We start from the raw sequence: 17,495 nt of genomic DNA on the forward strand, positions 1-17,495 counted from the left end.
AAGAAATAGAAAATATGAACAGACCAATCACAAGCACTGAAATTGAAACTGTGATTAAAAATCTTCCAACAAACAGGGCTTCCCTGGTGGCACAGTGGTTGAGAGTCTGCCTGCCGATGCAGGGGACACAGGTTTGTGCCCTGGTCCGGGAAGATCCCACGTGCCGCAGAGCAGCTGGGCCCGTGAGCCATGGCCGCTGAGCCTGCGTGTCCGGAGCCTGTGCTCCGCAACGGGAGAGGCCACAACAGTGAGAGGCCCGCATATCGCAAAAAAAAAAAAAATCTTCCAACAAACAAAAGTCCAGGACCAGATGGCTTCACAGGTGAATTCTATCAAACATTTAGAGAGAGCTAACACCCATCCTTTTCAAACTCTTCCAAAAAATTGCAGAGGAAGGAACACTCCCAAACTCATTCTATGATGGCCACCATCACCCTGATACCAAAACCAGACAAAGATACTAAAAAGGAAAATTACAGACCAATATCACTGATGAATATAGATGCAGAAATCCTCAACAAAATACTAGCAAACAGAATCCAATAACACATTAAAAGGATCATACACCATGATCAACTGGAATTTATCCCAGGGATGCAAGGATTCTTCAATATACGAAAATCAATCAATGTGATACACCATATTAACAAATTGAAGAATAAAAACCATATGATCATCTCAGTAGATGCAGAAAAAGCTTTTGACAAAATTCAACACCGATTTATGATAAAAACTCTCCAGAAAGTGGGCATAGAGGGAACCTACCTCAACCTAATGAAGGCCATATAGGACAAACCCACAGCAAACATCATTCGCAATGGTGAAAAACTGAAAGCATTTCCTCTAAGATCAGGAACAAGACAAGGATGTCCACTCTCACACTATTATTCAACATAGTTTTGGAAGTCTTAGCCGTGGCAATCAGAGAAGAAAAAGAAATAAAAGGAATAAAAATTGGAAAAGAAGTAAAACTGTCACTGCTTGCAGATGACATGATACTATACATAGAGCCTCCTAAAGATACCACCAGAAAACTACTAGAGCTCATCAATGAATTTGGTAAAGTAGCAGGATACAAAATTAACGCACAGAAATCTCTTGCATTCCTATACACTAATGATGAAAAATCTGAAAGAGAATTGAAGGAAACACTCCCATTTATCATTGCAACAAAAAGAATAAAATAGTGAGGAATAAACCTACCTAGGGAGACAAAAGGCCAGTATGCAGAAAACTATAAGACACTGATGAAAGAAATTAAAGATGATACCAACAGCTGGAGAGATATACCATGTTCTTGGATAGGAAGAATGAATACTGTAAAAATGACTATACTACCCAAAGCTTCTACAGATTCAATGCAATCCCTATCAAACTACCATAGCATTTTTTTACAGAACTAGAACAAAAAATCTTAAAATTTGTAAGGAGACACCAAAGACCCCGAATAGCCAAAGCAGTCTTGAGGGAAAAAAACGGAGCTGGAGGAATCAGACTCCCTGACTTCAGACTATACTACAAAGCTACAGGAATCAAGACAATATGGTATGGGCACAAAAACAGAAACATAGGTCAATGGAACAAGATAGAAAGCCCAGAGATAAACCCACACACCTATGGTCAACTAATCTATGACAAAAGAGGCAAAGATATACAATGGAGAAAAGACAGTCTCTTCAATAAGTGGTGCTGGGAAAACTGGACAGCTACATGTAAAAGAATGAAATTAGAACACTCCCTAACACCATACACAAAAATAAACTCAAAATGGATTAGAGACCTAAATATAAGACCAGACACTATAAAACTCTTAGAGGAAAACATGGGAAGAACACTCTTTGACATAAATCACAGCAAGATATTTTTTGATCCACCTCCTAGAGTAATGGAAATAAAAACAAAAATAAACAAATGGGACCTAATGAAACTTAAAAGCTTTTGCACAGCAAAGGAAACCATAAACAAGACGAAAAGACAACCCTCAAAATGTGAGAAAATATTTGCAAACGAATCAATGCACAAAGGATTAATCTCCAAAATATATAAACAGCTCACGCAGCTCAATATTTAAAAAAGCAAACAACCCAATTCAAAAATGGGCAGAAGACCTAAATAGACATTTCTCCAAAGAAGACATACAGATGGCCAAGAAGCACATGAACAGCTGCTCAACATCACTAATTATTAGAGAAATGCAAATCAAAACTACAATGAGGTATCATCTCACACCAGTTAGAATGGGCATCATCAGAAAATCTACAAACTGCAAATGCTGGAGAGGGTGTGGAGAAAAGGGTACCCTCTTGCACTGTTGGTGGGAATGTAAATTGATGCAGCCACTATGGAGAACAGTAAGGAGGTTCCTTAAAAAACTCAAAATAGAACTACCATATGACCCAGCAATCCCACTATTGGGCATATACCCTGAGAAAACCATAATTCAAAAAGAGACATGCACCCCAATGTTCACTGCGGCTCTATTTACAATAGCCAGTTCACGGAAGCAACCTCAATGCCCATCGACAGACAAATAGTTAAAGAACATGTGGTACATATATACAATGGAATATTACTCAGCCATAAGAAGGAACGAAACTGGGTCATTTGTAGAGATGTGGATGGATCTAGAGACTGTCATACAGAGTGAAGTAAGTCAGGAAGAGAAAAACAAATAACTTATATTAACCCATATATGTGTAACCTAGAGAAATGGTACAGATGAACCAGTTTGCAGAGCAGAAATAGAGACACAGATGTAGATAACAAACGTATGGACCCAAGAGGGGAAAGCGGCAGGGGGGTTGGGGGGTGGGGGGGTGGTGGTGGGATGAATTGGGACATTGGGATTGACATGTATACACTAATATGTATTAAATAGATAACTAATAAGAACCTGCTGTATAAAAGTTAATTAAATAAAATTCAAAAATAAACAGAGGATCATTTCCCTCTAAAAAAGAAAAAATATATATATATATAAACTAGAAATTTTCTAAGCTTTCTTTCCCCAAATTATCTATTACATCCATGGTCATTTAAAAACATTTATCTTGGTTTCTCTAGTTTATGTTGGAGACTCTCCTTAAATCTCTTAAGGTAACCCTATGTAAAAAGAGCTGCACTTTCATATTGAAGAATTAGGCAATACAAAGCTGACTGGGAACTCTTTGTAAAGGACAAGGACCTTGTCACCAAGTAGCCTTCCTTTTAGGGTGATCCGATAGTGAAACAGTCATTACTTTGGAGATACCCATAACATGTCACATTACAGAGAACTTTTCTCTGGTGCTGTTCAGTTTCAGATAAGGAAAATATATGTATTAGCGTGTTAGAGCTACCATACCAAAATGTCACAGACTGGGTGGTTTAAACAACAAAAATTTATACTGTCACACCACTGGAGGCTAGAAGTCCAAGATTAAGGTTGATTTCTTCTGAGGCTTTCTCCTTGGTTTTCAAAGGACTGTCTTCTCACTGTGCCTTCACATGGGCTTTCCTCTGTGCATGTGTGTGTCCTCTTCTTTCTAAAGACACCAGTCATATTAGATTAGGGCCACCCATCTGACCTCATTTTACCTTAATTACCTCCTTAAGGGCCCTGTCTCTAAATACAATCACATTCTGAGGTAGTGGAGGTTAAAACTCTAACATATGAATGTTGGGGTGACACAATTCAGCCAATAACAATATATTTTGCAAATGTTTGGTTTTTATTTGCTTTTCGCCTACCAGGTAGACATGTGAATGTTCAACATTCTCCCATGGGATGAGAAAGGCTGGTAGAGGGGTTGACTCTTCCATATGCCAACCTTCAAGCATCCTCCCTGTTTCTGACCCCTTTTTCTCATTCCTGCCTTTGGTGATACTTGGAGTTTCTAGCCTCTGAGCCTCTCCTGGGCTCTGCAGGTGGCTCTTTCCTCAGCTGCCTGCCTCTTTGTGTGTCTTTTGCAACGGCCTCCGTCCCTTTCTCCTCAGTAACCACTGCATGTCGTCTGCTCTCCCTTCTCAGCTGACCCTTTACAGCTGCTTCCTCTGCCTTCCTTCCTCAGACACCACTTCATCTTTTCTGCTCTCCTTATTTCAGGAGTTTATTAATCCCTTTCACCTGCTTAAAGTCCTTACCCTGTTCTCTTCATCATTTGGGGTTTATGCTACCATTTAAATGGGGTCTCAGAGGGAGGGGAGGTAAACATAAATGCATTTTGGAAAGACCTCTCTGAATACAGCGGGGAGAGTAAACTGGAAGGATGAGACGGTGGACAAATAAGTTATGGTCTTTGGGTCATTACCATTGGTCCTCTATAGAATGAGCCTCACATGCCAGTGATGGCGGGAGCTGTACAGGCAATGGCAGGGTCTCCTGTGGATTGCTCCAGGAGCCCAGGGCACTAACTGTGGACAACCACACTCCTGTTCAGGGATTGGTGATGACAAGGCTTCCTTTCAGTTCCCCATCAGTCAATACTTCGTTCAGCAGCCAGAAACCATCATTGGGTGCCCCACCTCCTTTCCTCAGAAAATGGCAAGGACTTTGTTACCTGTCCCTTTATTTTTCCAGAAGTTAGGCAGTAACTGACCCTGGGGAGATGACTCAGAGCATTGGAAAGGGGTCAGGTTTCTGCTTCTCTAACAAGCTCTTGTCTTGATAGACATGACTGACCTTTCTATTTACATCATAATACATCAAATTTTCTGTTTTAGGCTCCAGATAATGGATGGAGGGCAGTGAGAGGATGTGTGTGAACTTTCTGTCATGAAGGGCAATTTGCAGGAACTAATCATCTTACAATAGTTTGTCATAAGGAAGAAATCCATCGACCAAGCATCCTAATTAGGTATTTATATTCATGAACATTTCTTGACTCTAAGGAAAGTTTTCCCAAAGAGCCCTCCTAGGAATGGTATCAGTGTTACAAAGGGAGAAACATGAGGGGATGTTTAAAGAAAAGGTAAACACATTATTTTACTGCAGAATTTTCTAGTGTTTTAAAAATTTTATTCTGCAGTGTAGATCCCCAAGATTTTAGCATCTCCCGGACTTATCTGACCATAGAGCATGTTTGTTGTGGGACAAGTTGGGAGATGCAATAAGCCGAGGCATTTTATGAGGAGTTCAGCTACACTTTCTTTGCCATCCATATTTAAGTCCATGATTAAAGCTAGAGTAATTTTTTACTACTTGTGGGAGAAAAATTTCAACGGACACGTTTCACCCTTGAAGAGAGGGTTTCTGAGTAAGGATATATGTCTATTTCCAGTGTTTCTGAGGATCACCTGCCTGGAGAAGGGTCACCATACAGCAAGGAGCTGCTGAGACCTCCCTTGCTACTCATGAAACTGTTTGCACACTCCCTGGGGAAGGAGTTGGTCTCTACAGTACTTTAGCCCAGGGAAACCTGTGGGCCTGCCTTGGAAAGGAGGACCTTCTTTGGGTGTGAAAAGGCAGAAGTTTCCTAGACAAAGCTGATTGCAGTTGGTGATGTCGAGTTTTTCAGAAAGAAAATTTGATTATTCAAGAGGCCGTAGGTAATGAGAGTTGCAGGGATGGACAGAGACAGATAGCCAATATTCAGGAGCCGTGGATTTCAAAGATGTTGTTTCTGGCTGTGGTTTCAGACCTTTTGTGAACCTTGCTGCGGGCTCTTTTCATCTCCCGAGGCTTCTGTCATCCATCTGTGGAAAATGTGATGTTAGCTTCCATTATGAGATCCTCAGTTAATTTTTCGTGTGTGTGTGTGCTTATTTATCTGTCTCCCAGCTTGCTGTGAGCTTATTTCCCACTTCTTTGTAGTGTGTAACTCCTAATACACTGCTTACACATGGTGTTTGCTGTTTGTTGGAGATTGACTATGTGTGTCCTACTTAAGAGAAAGGCTACATCAGTTCAAAGTGGTCTCATAACTCTAAGTCAATGAACCCTTGAAAGGATGGTTATATGAAACCTATGTGTGGAAAAGAAAGGATCTGATTTGCCACATTCACTGCTCTCTTTTGCATAAAATTTGGAAGTGATCTGAACAACAGTGTTCTCAGGATAATGGAAAAGATTTAACAGCCTCAAGCTGCAGTGAAGTTTAATGTTCCTATTCATATAAAGTTAAATATAGATACATCTTTGAGCTTCACTTCATTTTCCAACTTATTTTCTTTGTACTTAATTCTTAATAGCTGTAAAGTTCTGCATTGTGCTTATGTACCTTTATCTTCCCAGCAGCAACAATAATTGCAATGAAGGAACTTTTTTTAATTTTCAAAGAGAAATAAAATTATATAATCCGATAGATTTTTCTTTTTTTTAAATACATTTATTTTTTAAATTTATTTTTGGCCGCGTTGGCTCTTCGTTGCTGTGCGCGGCCTTTTCTAGTTGCGGCGAGCGGGGGCAACTCTTCGTTGCGGTGCGCGGGCTTCTCATTGCGGTGACTGCTCTTGTTGCGGAGCATGGGCTCCAGTCGCGTGGGATTCAGTAGTTGTGGCACGTGGGCTCAGTAGTTGTGGCTCACGGCCTCTAGAGTGCAGGCTCAGTAGTTGTGGTGCACGGGCTTAGTTGCTCCATGGCATGTGGGATCTTCCCGGACCAGGGCTTGAACCTGTGTCCCCTGCACTGGCAGGTGGATTCATAACCACTGCACCACCAGGGAAGCCCCTAGATTTCTTATATAAAAAGTTATGCAGATTTTTAAGGCAGACCACCATATCTGATTCCTTTTTATAATAGAATTTGTTCTAATATCTTTACATGAAGAGTTCACTAAGAAAGCAGCACTGCAAACAGAATAAAGAATGTTATCTGGCTCTCCCTTCCTGAGGGGATACACCAGATTTCTGAGTATGGCAGCTGTCAAATTACCTCAATACAGTTTTTACTCTATTACTTCCTAGCTGGGTGACCTTGGACCTTTATTTAAATTTCCTAAACTCATTTCCTTATTTGTCAGCTCATTCTAAAATGCCAGTTTCTCTATTTGGTCCTTTTAGAGTTGTGGGATGAAATGAGATAGAATATAAAAAGCATTCAAAAAACATTGGTCACTGTTGTTGTTGGGCTAATGATCGGCTGCTGTTTCAGCTGAAGACAGTATTTCCATCCAATCTCAGCTCCTCAGAGCCCAGGATTGTGTCCAGTACTTATTAGGCTTGATACATGTTTATTACTGACATAAAATAAGTATAACCACTAAGTTTTTCTTCTTCTAATACCAGAGCCTTTTCACCATCCAGCTGATCTAAAGAAAATTTTTTTTTAATCATTAGACTTCATCCCCTAAGAGCAGTTTTAGGTTTATAGCAAAACTGAGCAGAAAGTACAAGGAATTCTCTTACACCCTTTCTCCCTCAACCCTCCTCACCTTAGATTTCCTCTGTTATTATTTTTACTATTAACATCTTTTACTGGTGTGGTGCATTTGTTAACAACTGATGAACCAATATTGATACACTGTGATTAACTAAAGTCCATAGTTTACATTAGGGTTCACTCTGTGGTGTACATTCTGTGAGTTTTGACAAGTGCACAATGTCATGTATCCACTGTGACTGTAGCACAAAGAATCGTTTCACTGTCCTAAAAATCCCCTGGGTTCCAGCTATTCATCTTTTCTTCCCTCCCTCCTCCCAACCCCTGGCAACCACTGATCTTTTTACTGTTCCTATAGTTTTGCCTTTTCCGGAATGACACAAGGCTGGAATTATACAATGTGTAGCCTTTTCAGACAGGCTTCTTTCACTTAGTAATATGCATTTCAGGTTCCTCCTTGCCTTTTCAAACAAAGGTACATTTTTACTTAGGAATAGCGCCATTTGACTTGAGAAATATCTGTTACTACTATTTACTACTTAATAAATGTCTGTTCACTTAAGGATTATTTCTGTGTTGAAACTACTAATTTCAACCTGATCATTTATTGGTTTAACTGAAAATAGGTGCACTCAACGGGGAATTTTGCATCTTGAGGGGTTAAAAACAACAATTAACAGTGATGATTAAGATAAAAACACAAGAGTATATACTTCTCTTTTCCATTCCGAGATCACTAAGTCCCTCACTTCCCGGTGGGAGCCTCCACCGCCCCAGGTTACTATGGGCCTGTCAGTCTCCAAACAGACCTGGATAACAACTCACATCAAGCTGACTGAGAATTCATTTTTGTCTCCACACCCTAATTGCTCCTGGGGAGCCTTACTATTGTTCCATTCTTAGTCTCTGCTATAAGATCAGGCAATAGAAAATAATCATACATAATACCTTTTAAAATCCCTTTTATTCGTCTTATCTCTCTCCCTGACCAATCCCTGGAGGACTGCCCCCTTTTCCCACCCAGAGGGAGGAGATGGGATCAGCACAGGTACAGCTGCCTCCATGCCTTCCCAGAGGCCAGCCATGCACTAGCCTCTTCCAGACTTCATCTGATAATTCCATCCTGTTCTACCAGATACTATAAGATATAGTTTCTTTTGAAGCCCTTCAGCTTCCTTTTACCTTTCCTTAATGTTTACACCTTTCAAGCACAAATGATATGTCTCTCCACTGGTCTAAATTTAGAAAATGCATAAATATATTTATTTGGATCCTTCAGTGCTTTCTGAAAAGCCATCTCCCTGCGCACTTGAACTTTTCATAGGGCTTTTTTTTTGTGGAGGAGATGCGGAAAGAGTAGGCTCTTCACCAAACCCCCTGAAGCTGGGTCATCTGGATTTCTCCCAAAGAGCTATTGTTTCCCTCCTGTCCCACTTCTGCGTCTAATCATGGGGGTGGATCCTGATCCTATAACATGGTGTCACAGGGACCTCCATCCCTAATAACGGTCTCCCTTGTTTACACTTCTTCTAGAAGCATTACCTTCCTTATCTGTAATCCTCACTGGAACCCTAAGAGGAAGTAGGTATTATATGCACATTCTATAGATGAAGAAGCGGAGGCTCAGAATGGGCAGGAAACTTGGCTGATGTCTTCCAGCTGATATGTGGAGGGGTCCTGGGATCCCCAAAGAGCTCCCCCTCTCTCTCCCATTCCTCTATCTCCCTCAGGCCTCCCAGGAGCTCTGGGGAGGGGTGGGGCACTGACGAGCGATTTTGAAGGAATAGGCACCCTATTTATGCCATGTCCCGCGATGTCTCCTTCCTCAGCACTAGCATCATGTGTGACTGTGCGGAATACTACGCTGTTAAGGCACGTGTCACCCACGAGAACACTAACTAAAATGCCTGGGTTCGGTGGGAACAGCCCTGGAAACTTACCCGGGCATTATCCACAGTCATTCTGCTGTTTGCTCTTGGTTTTTCCTCCTTAATTTTAATTCTCACACCTCTTCTGTATAAACCATGCTGAACATCCCATTCTGTCCATCCTTTGCTGCCATTCCCAGAGTAATTTGGACAATCTACGAATGAGCGTGCTTACCCAGGTCCTCAAAATAGTTTCCAACCTCCCTGTATCTCTGGTCCTTGAAAACATATGCATGGTTTCTCATTCTATAATGGATGTTATAAGTTGATGTTTATGCTTCACACCAATTTCTAAATTAATATTTGCTATATGGAGTCCCGCTAATATGTACCTTTCCTGAAATTTCAAATCAGCTTTTTGAAATGGGAGAAAGGCAGAAAGCAACTTGCAAATTCTATGCATAATGAAGTGAGGAACAAGCTCACATAATGAAGACAAACAATTATACGACATTTGCATGATTCTTTTTTCTTACACCATGAGACAAGACACAGGGAGCTGATGAGCCGCTGCCTTTGCTGTGAGTCTTGCTTCTTACTTCCCCACCATTTGGTAGAATTCTCAGAGCCAAGAGCAGGTCACAGTGTTTTGTCAAAGTTTTCTTATATTATCCTAGGGACCATCAGGCAGTTAAGGCCACCCTGCCAACTTCAGCCTGACACAGATGACTTCTGTTTCTGTGACTACCCTGGGGTTGCGTCCCTCAGCTGATACACTTGTGTCCCAAGTGAGGCCCCCATTCAGGTTCTAACCACTGAACTCAACTGGCCAGAGACTACTGAAAACATTTCTTTACTAGTCCCCAAGGTATTTCCTAAGCATCTACTATGTCCCACCCCCGGGGCTGGTGCTGGAGATAAAAATGAACAATTAAAACCCCCTGCTGCCCTTGCAGTCTCCACTGCCAGCCGAGGAGGACATGTTAGCAACAACGACACGTATGGTGAATGCTCTGTGCATACAGAGAAGGGAGTCCATTCTGATGGGGGGGCGAGAGGGTTTGTGAAGAGCTCCCCAGAGGGGGCAATACCTGAGATGCGACTGGAAGGGAGAACGGGAACGGTCAACAAGCAGAGGAAGGGTGGTCACTCCAGACAGGGCGGCCTCAGGTGGAAAGAAGCAAAGCTGGAAGGATGTTTCCGGTATTCCAGGAACGACAGGTGGTAGGTGGTTTCCTGTACTGAGTGAAGATGTGCAGAGAGGAAAGTGCTCGAGGATAAAGCTAGGGAGGTGGATAAGGGCCAGCTCCTGAAGTACTCTGAACATGAGATGCGATCCTGGGCTGACGGAGAGTCAGTGAGGCTTTAACAGGGAGATGACAAGGGAAGATTTGTATTTTAGAAAAAACACTCAGGCTAGTTGGACTTGATGGATAGCATGTAAAATGATGATGATAATAAACACTTTGGGTGCCTGCCGTGGGCAAGGCCCAACGCTGGAGAGAAGACACCAGTGAGAGACATTTAAACCAATTCAGGCAAGCTGGGACCAGTCCAAGGTGCTTGACAGGCTGTCAAACAGCATGGTTAAGAGCCTGCCTTCTCGAATTCAAATCCCAGCTCTGTGACTTACTAGTTGTGTCACTGGGTAGGTCATATAACCTTTTGTGCCTCCGTTTCTTCATTTGTGAAATGAGGCTACTAATAGGACTCGCCTCATAGAGTTACTGTTGTGAGGATTAAATAAGTTGTATGCAAAGTCCTCAGTATGGCTCTGGAACAGTAAGTGCTAAGTGTTCGCTCTCATTGTCTGAACTATGGCTGGGGGCTGGAGATGGAAGCCATGGCCTCAAGAAATGTTAAACGTGAGAAAAGGCAGGATGCGGGGCAGAGGGGGAAGTCCAAACCAATCTCATCATTTTGTCTTGGGCGATGGGGGCAGATGGTGAACATAGCAGGAGAGTCTGGGATGAGAAGATGACAAGATTGATTTGGGAAATACTGAGATTGAAGAGCCAGGGAATATTCAGGTAGGAATATGCATGTGGGAGTATGAGCCTGCAGGAAAGGCTGGGCAGAGCTGGAGAACTGGAATCCTCAGCAAGAGGTAGAAGCTATGGCTCGGAATGGCCCAGGTGGGGCAGGAGGAGACAAGCAGAGAGAGCTGAGGAAGGCCAGGATAAGGGGTGGCTGGAGATCTCGGGGGAGACTGAGAAGGACCAGTTCAGAGCAAGAAGAGAATCAAGAAAAAATGGTATCGTGAGGCCAGGGGCTGGGAGGGGGGAAGGAGCGCTCTTGAAGGAGAGGTAGTCAGAAAAGCAGAATGCTACACAAAAGTGCCACGATATAAAGGTTGAGAGCAAACCATTGGATTTGACAACCTGGAAGCTTTTGGTGACTGTATCCATCAGGGTCTAGTCAGCAGAAGAGAAACCACACTAGTTATTTCAACAGAGAAAATTTAATATAAAGAACTGGGTAAACAGGGGTTAGAGAGCTGAAAAAGCAAACGGGAACACTGAGAAAGCATAGACTTTAACTACGGACGCAATGGCCTCCCCTAGAGCCAGGGAACCAAGGGCAGAGGTGGGAGTCACGGGGATCCAACCTCTGGGAGGAGAGACCCCGCCCCTGGAGCTGGGTGCTGCCACCTCTGCAGCTCCGAGAGGGGCCTCAGGGGGCTGGGACTCAGGGGAGGGGGTCCCACTCAGCTGGAGCTGATGCCTTAGAAGCCTGGAGGATAGACCCAGCAGAGCAGGAGCTGGGACCTCTGAGGAGGGGGTCGCAAGGTGGCACTGGGGGTACTGGTAGAAGCAGGAAACTGGAACCAACGACCGCATATAGCATGTGGGGCTGTTGCTGGGGAGATGCTGACAAACAACAAGCCAACGGGAACGAGCAAGCCCTTCTGGTCCCCCCCCCCCCCCGCCACGTGCCAGTCTCACTCTAGTGTCCCCTCTCAGCAAGACCCAGTGGAAACCAGACGGAGAGGGAGAGTTTGCAGACTCCTGGCCCTAGGATCCCAAAGCAGCGTCTAGAAAGGTGGTTTGAGGCTAAGCAATGAGCTTTATAATCTGCCCAGTAACGCTCCCAAGTATAATTCAATGTTTTAAAGGAAAGCCATCTAGCAATGGGTTGAGAAGCCAAAGTCAAGACAGTGTATCGGGACCAGTTTTCCAAAACATTTTGCTGTAAAAGAGAAAAAAAAGAATGAAGTGGTAGGAAGAGGTACATGCAATGTTCAGGACAGGTGTTTAATTATTTATTAAGAAGGACTATGTATAAAATAGACAACTGAGGGGAACATACTGTGTAGCACAGGGAACTCTACCTAATGCACTATGGTGACCTAAATGGGAGGGACGTCCAAAAGGGAGGGGATATCTGTATGTGTGTGGCTGATTCATTTTGTTGTGCAGCGGAGGCTAACACAACATTGTAAAGCCACCACACTCCAATAAAAATTAATTAAAAATAAATAAAAATTAAAAGAAAAAAAAAGAAGGACTTAGACCCTAAAGCAAGTTTCAACCTGAGCTTGCAGAGAGGTGAGAGCCCTGTGCTGGTGAGTGAAAGCATCTGGAGGAGATGAGAAGGGGGGAACTCGGCACAGAGTGAGGGGACTGGCTGAGACAGAAGCAAGAGAACGTCGATTTCTCTGAGAGCTGAAGAAAGATGTTTCACCAAAACCAACCCAACAAAAACACACCCTTTGTAAGCGATGTGCTGGGTCTACTATGAAGTGATCCCAACAGAAAGCGCCCCTCATCTCTTAGTGGAGGGAATCTTCCGGGTTTCCACATGGATCTTCACGCAGGCCTTCTCTGAAGCCCCTATCTAAACTTTTCACCCATTCTCCCCACCGACCTGAAATCGCCCTTTCTACTTGTCCTCCTGAGGACTCACATTCCATCTATCTCACTTAATTATTGGATGTATTGTTGTCTCTCCACAAGAGCAGGAGTGTTTGTTTTGTTCACTGTTGTAACTCAGAGTTAAAACAACGCTTGGAACAAAATAGGCACTTGATAAATATGTGTTGAATACACGAATGAATGAAATCCCCATGCAAGCACTATTGAAACAGAGAACAGAACATTCAAATCAATCAGCTAGGATTCGGCCACTGTCTGCTGGGCCTTACGGGGGCTATTGAAAAAGAATATGGAGGAATCCGTTCTATCCTAGAATTTATATCATTTGAAGAATTGACAAATTAGCCCACGTGGTAGCAGAAGGATGACAGAACTCTGCCCGCCTTCTTCCCAGGCTGTACTTTCCCCTGCAGATTGGTCTCCAGTCATCTGTCCCTTTCTTGGATCCCTGGAGACTCACAGTCCACAGCATCCTGCCTGCTCTGCAGCCCAGGATTCACTGCCTTCAGCTGGTCAAGGTCGTGGTTCCACAGGGCCGAGTTCTCAGCCCCTCCTGGGAGTGGGATTAGAGGGTCTGGGCCCAGCGGTACAGCTGTTGCGCACCTGACACACGTATGTGTTTTGAAAGCCTCATAAGAGCTGACTTTGATGGGCAGTAGGAGCCCTCCAGGCAGCAGGCTGCCAGTACTGTCAGCCCCACTGGGGTGATGGGGGATTGGGGTCAAATCACCATCTGTCAAGGTGTTAGAAGAGACCTCAGACTGCTTTATGGATGCAAAGGATGAAAATCCGCAACACTGAAGGAGCGTGTGTTGTCCTTAGACAAAGCACTGTGTGTACCTTGGACTATTCCCATAAAATTCAGTTTCTTCCTTTTTGAGCAAACCCAAATTTAGTGCACCCAATGCATGTGCACACATACACATGCCACATGGAAAGGCACAGACATCACACACACCCACAACACACACACCCACAACACACACACGGGTAAGGCACTTGAGTCACATACACACACACACACACACACACACACACACACACACTATTGTAAAGCTTATCCTCAGCTAGAGAGTTTGGGGAAACAACTAAAAGAATAAATGAATGGAAGAATGAATGAATGACACTAATGTTTTATCTGTAATCATTCAATAGAGGATGCAGCTAGCAGCCATCTACTCTCAACCCTCCCAGTTCTAAATGGAGTTGTTTACTGATACCGGACTTCAATTTCTTTTTAAGAAAATTTTGGGGTAACGTGTTCCTCCCAAAAGCTTTTGCTGTTACTAGAGTTTATTATTTTTAAAAATCCAATAATTTGTTGAGGACTTTCTCCTTTAAAGAGAGATGTCTCTGAAGAGAATGGCAGTGTGTTTACTAATAAATTATGCTGAAACAGCAGAGTTGGGTTAGTGGAAACTGCACTGGACAGGGAGCTAATTGAACTGGATTCCGATCCTGTCTTTTTACTATTATTAGATGCAGCTGTGTGATAATTACTTCTTCCCTCAGAGTCTTGGTTTTCTCATTTATAATCTGGGAGAGGTGGAGAGTCTTTACTTAAATACAGTGCATCGTCCATCTATACTCATCTACTTTCTGTCCTAAGATCTCCTAAAATATTAAAGAAGGAAAAAGGTTAAACTCTTTAACCATGAGAACCCACTGTGGATGCAGGACATCAACAAATTTCCAGAAGATGGAAAATATAGGTTGGGGTGGTGACTAATCAAAGGAGGTAGAGGAAGCCACAGGATATAGTAACAAAGAAAGAAATACAGCCATCTGCATATTAAACCTTGGAGAGACCAGGGACTCTGGAACATCAGTTGTAATAAAGGATTGGAGAAATTCACAGCTTGCCTCTCAACTCGTGGGGTGTTTTGCCCTACCCCCAGGGGACGTTTCTCAATGTTTAAGACTTTTTTGGTTGTCAGGACTGGCACCACCTCGTGGGTAGATGCTGATAAACATCCTTCGATGCACAGGATGGGCCTCACACAAAGAATGACACAGCCCCAAATGTCAAAGTGCCAAAGTTAAGAAATTCTGCTCTAGACCCAAGAGTTAATCTCACACTTTCAAACACTGTCCTTATTGGCAGACTGACAGATATCCATCTGTGGATTGAATTGTGTCCTCCCAAAATTTATATGCTGAAGTGCTAATCCCCAGTCCATCACCATGTGATTATATTTGGAGATAGGATCCTAAAAGAGTTAATTAACTTAAAATGAGACCATTAGGGTGGGCCCTAATCCAATAGGACTGTTGCCCTTATAAGAAGAAAAAGAGACACCAGGGATACGCGCGCGCGCACACACACACACACACACACACACACACACACACACACACACACAGAAAACACCATGAGAGAATACGATGAGAAGCTGACCATATGCTAGCCAAGGAGAGAGGCATGGGAGAAACAAAACCTGCCAACACCTTGATCTTGGATTTCCAGCCTCCAGAACTATAAGAAAATAAGTTTCTGTTGCTGTTTAAGCCACACAGTCTGTGGTATTTTGTTATGGAAGCCCTAGAAAACTAATAAACCCACTATACAAGTAATGAGAGGATTCTTTTCCAAAGAAATGGAATGCCCATACAGAAAAGACCTCCAACCTGCCAATTATGGGTCCCTAGGATTGTTGCCTACTTCCTCATATCACATTAAAAGGAACTGCCAGCCTGTAAGCACTGCCAACTTCCCCTTCAACTGCCCCTCCCCAACTGCCCACAGCTCAAGATCAGCTTATTATCTGGTTCTTCCATATGATGGAACAGCCAAAGAGCACTGGACTTTGAGGAAACTCTACAACACAAAAGAGAGAGACAAAGATACGCAAGCAGAATACGTAACTCTGAAAGGAACAGACATGATTTAGAAACAATTTAACCTTTAAAAATTCTCTGATTAATATTACTAGAAAGTAAAAAAGTCATTGCATCAACAAAATACAAATAGCTAACAAAGAAGAACTATTATAAAATAAAAATGTGACTCTGAAATTCAAATAGATTGTATGTAAAGTCTATTATATGACCAGGTAGTAGAACAAAGAGATGTAAAAAAATAAAAGGAAAGACCAGGTAGTAGAACAAAGAGATGTAAAAAAGTAAAAGGAAAGATATATAGAGTATCGATCCAAGAGGCCCCACACCTAATCTATAGAGTGACACAAAGAAAAAACAAAGAAGAAATCAAAGAAATATGACAGAGGATTTTCCAAGGGTCAAAGGACATGAGTATACAAATTAAGATATCAATCAAGTGCCAAGGCAAGGAGTTTTACCTAAGTCACATACAAGCATGTACATGCGCACGCATACACATCTAGACCCAGCGTTAAAAAAGCTCAGTACATCAGTAATAAAGAGAAGATACTAGGATGCTTCAGCAGGAAAGAGAGAAATTTAAAAGGTACCCGTAAAAGAGAACTCCAACCAGCATCAGACCTCTCGTCATCAGCTACGATGGATCTGAGACGACAGTAGAACAAAGCCTTTTAAATTCCTGTGTTAAAATGATTATCAACCTTGAATTTCATACTCAACCCAGTAATGAAGGATGAAGGTGGCTTTACAAATGCATAAACTGAGAAACATTACATTTCACTCTTGCAAGCAATACTGCCCTGAGACTCCTGGCCTTTGGGGGTGCCTTCCTTGAAGTTCTAAGTCTCCTCCTGGGCCTGGGACTTAGCAGTGCTGGGTAGGGCAAACCAAGCTCAGACCTGATTCTGCATGGGAGCTGGTCTCCAGAGCATCTTCTTTGAAACTTCCTATGGCCTCCTCCAGTGTCTGAGACCTTCCAGGGCCAGCATAACCTCCTGGTGGGGCACCCACACTTGGACCAGGATCCCTGTGTGCCCCAGTCCCCCTTGTTCCCCCACCACCCCTGGTGCTCTCATACCATCTGCCCTGCACACGAGTTTGTCTAGATTCCCCAAGGAGTTCTGGGACTCATGTCATGGGGTTTCTTGAGGTTCTGGGCTGACCTTGGTTCTAGGAGGGCATCCTGGCAAGTGGATTAATCCTGCTGCCTGGTGTCATGTTTCTTTCACAGAACCACATGAGATTGGGCTGCCAGAGTGGCACTGGTGATGATTTTAAGTGACTCTCAAACATCAAACACAGAACAAGTTGAAGATTCAATATTGAGGACCCTTGGCCTGAGCTGCATGTCTCAGCGCTTGCCTGGCTTTGTTTTGTGGTGCTGCCTCTGAATTTAGCACCCAAGGGCAACCCAGGGTGACATCAGGCATCCTTTATTCTGTGTGATCCCAATGATGTTCTCCCCTGCCTCCATTGACGTGAGGACGCCATACTTTGCCAGGTCAGCTGAAGCCATCCTGATGACGGACAGACATGCCCATTACCAGTGAGGCCACTCTTCTCATTTCTCCTACAGTCCTCTCCTCTGGTGGCAGAGAATGGAAAGCAGGGTGT

Source organism: Globicephala melas, chromosome 17 (assembly GCF_963455315.2).
Source record: "Globicephala melas chromosome 17, mGloMel1.2, whole genome shotgun sequence".
Taxonomy (NCBI): domain Eukaryota; kingdom Metazoa; phylum Chordata; class Mammalia; order Artiodactyla; family Delphinidae; genus Globicephala; species Globicephala melas.